This window comes from Malaclemys terrapin, chromosome 2 (genome assembly GCF_027887155.1).
Source record: "Malaclemys terrapin pileata isolate rMalTer1 chromosome 2, rMalTer1.hap1, whole genome shotgun sequence".
In the NCBI taxonomy this organism is placed as follows: Eukaryota; Metazoa; Chordata; order Testudines; family Emydidae; genus Malaclemys; species Malaclemys terrapin.
The window spans coordinates 128,039,574-128,047,670 of NC_071506.1; the positions used below are offsets into that span (position 1 = coordinate 128,039,574).

General features: G+C 53.1%; 1 long non-coding RNA gene across 1 annotated transcript; it reads right to left on the minus strand.

The window, feature by feature from the left end:
* Positions 1-973: 973 nt before the first annotated feature.
* Positions 974-6,290, minus strand: LOC128832233 (uncharacterized). The gene is made up of 3 exons (XR_008443932.1): positions 6,251-6,290; positions 3,154-3,317; positions 974-2,050 (listed from the first exon to the last, which is right to left on the minus strand). It is a non-coding gene; the product is annotated as an uncharacterized LOC128832233 (long non-coding RNA).
* Positions 6,291-8,097: the final 1,807 nt, after the last annotated feature.

Here is an 8,097-nt window from a genome sequence, read left to right on the forward strand (position 1 = left end):
CAGTGGATTTAGTCCGAAGGTGTTTTCAGGAGAGCCATATGCACACACAAGCTCTCACATGCCCACAGCCCAACTTCCATCCTGGCAGTGCCAGGGGACACCTTGTGCAGCTGACGCAGCCATTGTTTGCACAGCCAATATTAGGTGCCTGTTGTGTATCAAAAGGCCCATCTATTCCCCAACGATAGGGCAAGGAAGGAAGGCAAAAGAGATTTCCTTCAGGACAGGAAAGACTGCAGGGCTCCTTGGCTCTTTAACTATAAATACATCAAGTGAGGACCAAATAGCTTGGCCTGTGTCCAGCAGCACATTTATATACAAATTGATACCGATGATGCAGCCTTCTGTCTTCAAGTAAAAGCCATTTGAGTTGATTGTTTGAAGCACAATAGTGCATCAGGGCATCATTCTGAGCCATAAAGCTGTACACTCCACTCCATTAAGTCTGGTGTTGACTTAGCAGGTGTTCTGGCAGCAGCCACCACTCCAGCCCTCACTAACCTCTCACAGGCTAGGGGCTGAGGGAAACAATTCTGCACGCAGTCACAGCTGGTGTAAAGGGGATGGTGGTGGCATTATTCTGGATTTACGCCTGGGTGGCAGAGATCAGAGTCTGGCTGCCTGTGCTCTACTGTAACAACATTCAGCCTCGGACACATACCCCACTCCTAAGCACATGCTGGGAGCTGGGAGGTAAGGTGACCAGATAGCAAGTGTGAAAAATGGGTACGGGGGTGGGCGCTAATAGGAGCCTATATAAGAAAAAGACACAAAAATTGGTACTGTCCCTATAAAATCAGGACATCTGGTCACCCTACTGGGAGGGCACCACTTGACCATGCAGGGGAGGCCCTGGAGTTCTCCACATACCCTGAGATCTGCCCAGCAGCCTAAGGAGCAATTGATGAGTCCCTTCAGTCATTTCTTCACTGCTTTTCCTTGCACTAAACGCTGGGAAGCCCGGCTTGGCTTGGCCACACGCATCCTTCTGAATTACACCCGCGTCCGCTATCTGTTTAGCTCCTGGCACTAGCTGCTGCTGCTGCCGCCCTCAGTGGTGCATTCCCTGTGCATGTAGGGACTCCTCTGTGTGTAAAATCCCCCCTAAATTCCTTTGCGGGCTGGCCTGCCTTAGCGTCAGTTGGTGCCCTGTTGTTCTTCTATGTGACCCTGGAGCACAAACAGCTTTGCAGCTCCTCTCCGTCCCGTTAATGACATTATGTCTAATGAGAAGGATCAGGCGGAAGGGATTAAAGTTTGAAGCCACTTCCATGGTCCCAGAGCCCGGCAGAAAAAAGCAGCTTTATCCCTTCAAAACGGGAGTCATTTTTCACGCCCACTTCAATCCCAGTGTTAATCTTCTTCGTTTACACAGCTCCTTGCCAGCCCCACATAGCTCTGCGGAGCAGAATGTGCCCTGGGCCGCAGCTGCACCTCCGGAGCTGCCAGCGGCGTGAGCTGAGCTGCTTTGGATTCAGCCAAGAACCAGCCCAAAGCTTGAACCCAGCCATATTTGGGGAGGGTTCGTTAATGGAGAGGGTTGGCACGTCTCTTCCTCCCCACCCCATTTATAGCTCTGCATCTCCTAGTTAGCCATGGCAGCTGATGAGCCCTCGGAGATGGGATGTCCTGGGAACGTCGCAGGAGCCTGGGGCATTAGCGCTCCAGGCCAGATGGCTTGGGAAAAGCATGAAAACTTTGCCAGGTTTCTCCACACTGACCCCTGAACCTGCCGGCGGAGAAGGCCATGCCTGTGCCCTGAGGGGCTGTGCCCAGCTGAGGGTGGGAAAAGCCAGCAGCCTCTAACCAAACCCTTCGCAGCCCAGAGACTTGCCCCGAGGGCTTTGAATCCAAGCTCCTCTCAGCAGTAAGAGTCATGGTGCAATGGCTTCCTCTTTCCCTCTGAGCCGGCTCTGCAGTGTCAGCTCTGTGCACTCGCTCCCAGCATAGCCTGGTCCTGGAGAGGAGAGCACAGCTGGGGGTTTCTGCAGCTTGCGAATGAGCAAAGGCTCAGCCGTTCCTGCTGACCTGGGCCGAAGCTGCTTGTGGCCTGTCGGAAGAGGAGTTAGGGAAGATGCATAACCAGGCATTTCAGGCAAGAGCTGCAGACGAGTCGGGATCCATTTAAAAGCAGTACAAGGAACTCAGGACCCCCCTGAAACCCTGCACAATTCATCTGCTGCACCCAGCGTGTGGCTGAGCCAACTTCACCCTGAGCGTTGTGAGCCAGTGCCTGGGGTAGCTGCACACGCCCGTAGACTTCAAGGGGCAAGTGCCTGGGCACACCTGGTGACCCCGAGGATGCTGGCTTGTATCCCTGTGATGGCAACATACAGGACTCACACACAGCATGTCCAGCTAGCTGGTGACCTCCGCTCTGGCCCTCCATGGCATCCCAGCAACTGCCAGGTCTTGGCAAGAGCCATCATCACATGGAGCAGTAACCACAGAAACAAGGGCAAGGGCAAAGTCAGGCAGGTCCAGCCAGGAGGACAGGCTTGTGGGGTGGTTCGAGGCAGCCCTCGGAGAGTGCTGGGTTCACCCCCAGGCTCCCGGCGCAGGCCAGGGAGGTGCCACAGTCCCCTGCAGCTTCCTCACTGCAGCAAGCGTTTGCATTTCGGCCCAGGAGGAACAGTCCCTGCAAGGTGCTGCCTCGCCCCACTCACAGAGAGCGTCCTTCTGCCCTGGCCGGACTGACCTCTCTGGCAGTGTGAAGCAGAGCAATTTGGGGGCTGGCACGCAGGTGAGGACAGGCTGTGCCCTGCTTAGCTGTTAGGCTCCCCTTGTTCGGTGCAACCAGACCAGCGGGTGGGAGTGAGGGGGACGCTTCCTAGCCTGGGGCCAGCTGAGCAAACAGGGGCCCATTCCTCATCCAGTGAGGCACAGAGCCCTGTGTCTGCGGCAGGCCAAGCTGGGCATAGGGTCAGACCCCCCCAGTATAAGTAGCACCAGGATTAGGAATGGCACAAGTTCCTTCCCACACCCCCATTCTCTCCTAGCAGTGCTGCCGTGTGACAGATTCAAACAAGCCAAGCTGCCCCACTGCAGCTCCTGCTTCAAAGAGCCAAGGAAACGTGTGTTTCTTCACCAGTGACTAAAAATAAACGGAGCAAATTCCAGCCCTGAAGCTGTTGCTTTCTGTCAACACCACACCTTAAATTGCCATGTGACCACAGAGGCTCAGGGATGGGGATTCTGCTGCTGCTGCTGCTGCTCTGAGCATCTGTTCCACGTTTCGGTTCCTTTGAAGCCCTGCCAGGAGGACTTGGTGCATCAACAGCTGTGGAAGCCACGCGACTCTGCAGTGGAAGTTAAGCCTGCTGGGTGGAGAGGAGAAGTTAGGAATAAAATAGATAAACTTGGGGAAGCAGAGCTCCCTGCAAATAACTGCAGAGGGTGGCAAGGAGCAACTGGAGGGTTGGACTAGGAGCTTCTGCAGCTGTTGACCTTGTATGCCCTTCACCTTTAGATACATGTGCATAGACCAACTGCTCTTTGTCTCAGGAGGGCTAGCTAACAAGGAGCGGCTGGTCTATCCCCCTCAGCGTTTGGTAGATTATTATCTTGTAGGGATACAGATAACATTCTTAGGCTGGGAATTTCAAAGGAGCCTAATGCCTTGTTTATACCGGGGAATTGGCTGGTACCGCTCTTCAGAAAGAAGGATTCTGGTATCATTTAGCTCTTCTGGAATAACTCCCCTATGTGGATACTCTGTTCGGGAATAAATGTGATTGAATTCCAGCTTAATTACTGTGCTTTGTGAGTGGAACAATTATTCTGGAATCAAGTCACTTTTATTCCGGACTCGAGCCTCCCCATGGGGAGCTGTTACGGAACAACTCCTGTGGAATAGCTTCGTTTGCAGTAGCTCTGCCAGTCAATTTCCCAGTGGAGACACAGCCTTAAGAAAGTTAAGTGCTCAGCTCCCACTGGAATTCAGTGAAAAGAAAAATAAATCTCCCTTAGTTCAATCAGCATCATGTTGGGTGGCAAACTGCAGTAATGTCACAACTTTGCACCCCTGGCAACCTAATAAAATAAATAAACGCCAGTGAACATTTCAGAAAGCAAGTGAACAGCTCAGCAGGACTTTCCCTTTCTTGCGAGCCCGGTATAGAAATCACATCTAATTATTTCCCCCAGAATATCCCCAGTCTGCAAGGAAAGAGGGATCCGCCAGCAATGCGACAGCCAACCCAGAGTAGCCAATAGCGCTGGCTACGGATCAGGTGCTTGGCTGCCCATCCTCTGGCTGCATGGAGTTCTCTGTCTGCTGTTGAAGTGCTGGTTTCAGCGGGAGGACCGTCAAAGTGTTTCACAGCTGGGTCAGCCAGGTTACTGACTTGTCTTCACAATGCCATCTCCCCAGGCCTGCACTGCACGGGCGTGCGCTCAGAAACACGTTCCCCAAGTCCCTGAGAAGTCAGGCAGGTGTTTACATGAAGGGCCACTCGCCTCGTCGCACCAGGCCATGTAATTAACGCTGCTAAATGACAGGTTTTTACAATCACTCCAGCTCATTTCCTGAATGCTGGGGCTGGCTGAATAAGTGACAATTGTCTTCACCTGACACTGAATGGACAAATGGGCTGTCATGGGAGCAGCGGAGGTGAGCCCTCCAGTCCTGCACCACCCAGGGGCCTGAAGGAGGCTGAGTTCAGGGAAACACAACTGGTCCTAGGCCACCCTACTTTACCACTGGGCAGGCAATTTCTCTGTTGTAGCAGTCTGGCCCCCATTACGGCAGGATCAGAGCACCTCAGAGTCGATCATGTATTTATGCTCACATACCCCTGTGTGGCAGGGCAGTGGTGCATCCCTGTTGCACAGATGGGAGCTGAGGCACAGAGAGGCTAAGTGACTTGCCCACGCCCATATAGGAAGTCTGTAGCCGAGCAAGGAATTAAACCTGGGTCTCCCAAATCCCAGGCGAGCACCGTAGTCACTGGACCAACCTTTTCACCCTCAGCGTTGTTTATTCATAATATAGTGGATTGAGCACTGGACTGATCACAAGAACTCCTGGGTTCCCATCCCCGCTCTGTTATTGTCTCCTTGAAGGTCCTTGGGCAGGTCATGTCATCGCTCTGTACCTCAGTTTCCCCACCTGCCATGGGGAAATAAAACTAACCTAGCTCTCACATCTATTATGGGGATTCATATAATAGAATCTTAATGTCTGTGCAGACCTCAGAAGATGCAAAGGGTTGAAAAACTGCTCTCTCTTGCTGTATGTACAATGTGCCCAGCCATTTGACAGCATTGTCACCAGCCCAGTGAAGAGCCGATAGTCTGCCCTCGAAGTCAGTCAGCGGGCACATGCCAAGGATAGGCGACAGTCTGAAGCTGACTGTGTCTACATTGCGAGTCGTTAGAGAAACCCCCTTTGAAGAGACTGGCCGCACAATTGCCCTGTCCTAAAATGCTGACAGTTCTTCTCCTCGGGGGCTCGGTTCTGTAGCCTGTCCAGACAGCAGCACCTCATCTCACAAACAGGGTTTCAGTGTGAGCAGCGGGGCAACCCTGTGTAACACAGAATCCCAGAAATGTACGGCTGGAAGGAACCTCCAGAGGTCATCACGTCCGCCCCCTGCACTGTACCTGAGGCACAGAGAGCAGCACTAGAAAGGGGAGCTCTGTTACGGGTGGGCCCGATTTCCAAAGAGCTCAGCATCCGGCAGCTCCCTTGGAGGCTGGAGCAGCGGATGGGAGTTCCCGGGGGCTGTCAGCCTCACCCTGGTTTCCCACAGAGCTGGATTTCCAAAGGAAGGGGGTCATTTTATGGCAGCTGCTCTAGGAGCAGAGGCTGGCCATGCCTTGTGTCCATTAAGTAATGGGGAATGCCACTCGTTTGCCACTAACATAGGGAATGAAGAGGCATCGCTGTTGTGCCTGAGATCTGCTAGTTGGGCACCACCCCAAATTTCTAAAGGGCAGAAAACACTTCTGTAGGCTGGGATCGGCCCTTAACATGCAAGCAGCAGCACTCAACACACCTGCCAGCCGGAGGTCTCTAGCCAGTTCTTCTCCAGCCACCTACCCTTGGGGATAACAGGAAAGTTCTCTGCCCTGGGACATGGGAACAGGGCCGTGCTTTGCACAAAGACCATATTATGCTGCCTGCCAGGGACAGGAAGAAGGGGGCATTTGGAGACAGTAACATTTCAGCCCCATCAGTTCACTGTAACTATCCAATACCTTCTTGCGCTGCTAATAAGCAGAGTGGGCGGATTCCCCCCTCACTTACCTGGGAGTCAGCCCCGCAGGTCCATTCTGCTGGAGTTCAGTGAGGTTGCACAATGTGTGCGGGAGGAGGAGTTGGCCCAGGAACTTGTTTCCAGTTACGTAGCTCCAGAGTAATGGGGAAATGTGTCCCGAGCCGTCCACCTCCGGCCCCGTGAGTGCAACTGCCGTACAGGGTTCATTATTCCTGCACTAGACTGCGGCAGTAAATCTGGGCTCATTGCGGGAGACCCTGAGAAGAGCATCCGCGGATCGTTTTCAGCATGAACTCCTGTGAAAAGGGCCTCATTCCTATAAATCTGTCAGGGGAGCTTCCTGAAAGCCCAGTTTGGCTTCTGCTCCTCTAACTTCGCTTGCACAGAGCCCCTGCCACTGCAGAAGCCAATGGCTCCCTCGTTCTAAGTCTCTGAAGCTCCCCTCTCTGAAGTCAGTCAGCCAAAAGATTTCCCCCACCCCACCCCACCCCACCGCCTGGCCAATGATTCAGATCAGACTCCCATGCTCAGTTCATCAGCATGGGCAGTAGTTTTTGTCATCTAGTCCCATGATTCCCAAACTGCTGGCTGCTGATCTGCAGGGAGCTGGCAGGTCACAGTGCACCCGTTCCACTGCTTGGCTCCGATTGCTCCTTCTTGCAAAGTGGAGGCCTGGAAAAGCAGCTGGAGTGAGGAGGGTGAGCCAGCCTAAGTGCCTCTCTGACTAGCCACTGCTGTGAAGGTGGAGGAGATGGGTGTGTGACATGCCGAGGGCCTGGCACCACGCTAGAGGCCACAGGAGAGGGGTGTGCTGCTGGGCTGGGCAGATGCCACTTCCTGCTGAGGACAAGAGGATCCATTACAGTAAAATCATTCTATTAGCTCCCTAAGTCCCTGTGAGATTAGTGAACAGTAAAGATCTCAGTCAGCGCTGGCTGCCTTCTCATTATCTCTTTCCCATACGCTTCCCCCCGGCCCATATTAAACAACCCTGTAGCTGTTCTCCACATAGGCTGTCGCTCTCCTGGAATTCTGCTCCAGCTCTTTCTAGCAAACATCTCTGCATTTGGGATCTTGAACTGAGCAAATGGGAAACCTTCTGTGGGGCCCATTTTCTAAACCTTTGCTGGGAGGAAGTGGGCAAGTGCAGTTGAGTGTATATTGCATTTCACCTGCTGGACCATGCTGCTCCATCTGTCTGCACCAAATAGTTAGAATCGGCTTTACAAAGAAACCATATACCATCAAATGGAATGAGAAATATTTGAAAGACCGATATTGAAGAGGGAGTCCAGCACTGGTGTCTCCTGGCTTTGCAGACTAAGCACAACGGAATGAATCAACATCTACCTGTCTTGATGGTCATACAGTGCCTAGCTCATTATGGGTGCTACTGTAAAAAAACTATTAATTTGGATCATAAACACAGAGCACTAGTCACTGTAACATCTCTGGCCCCTAGATACAGTCTGGGTGTCACTCTAGCCCAGTCGTCTATGTTGTAGAAAAGCCCAGGCACGTCAGCATCTGGGTTAGTCTCTTCAATCCCGTCCCCTTTGCGGACTGTCCCAGGTACCCCTCGGCACTCAGTGCCACACAGTTCTGAGATGTGGCCTCCTCTCAGCAGAAGGGGCTCGCTGCTGGACTGAGCTTCCTGCAAATCCCCAGCTACCTCACTCTGGTTCCCTGACTTGGAGATCCAGGCACTGCATGAGTAGCTTGGCAAGCAGCCGGAGCATCACATCTGGTTTGCGCACAGGGCAGCAGATCACAGCCGTCCTGATGCAGTCGATGGGAATCCTCCACCTAGAGCCGAACAGGATGAGCAGATTGCATGCTGGGAGCTGCAATGCCTCCATGTTACAAATGGCTGCAC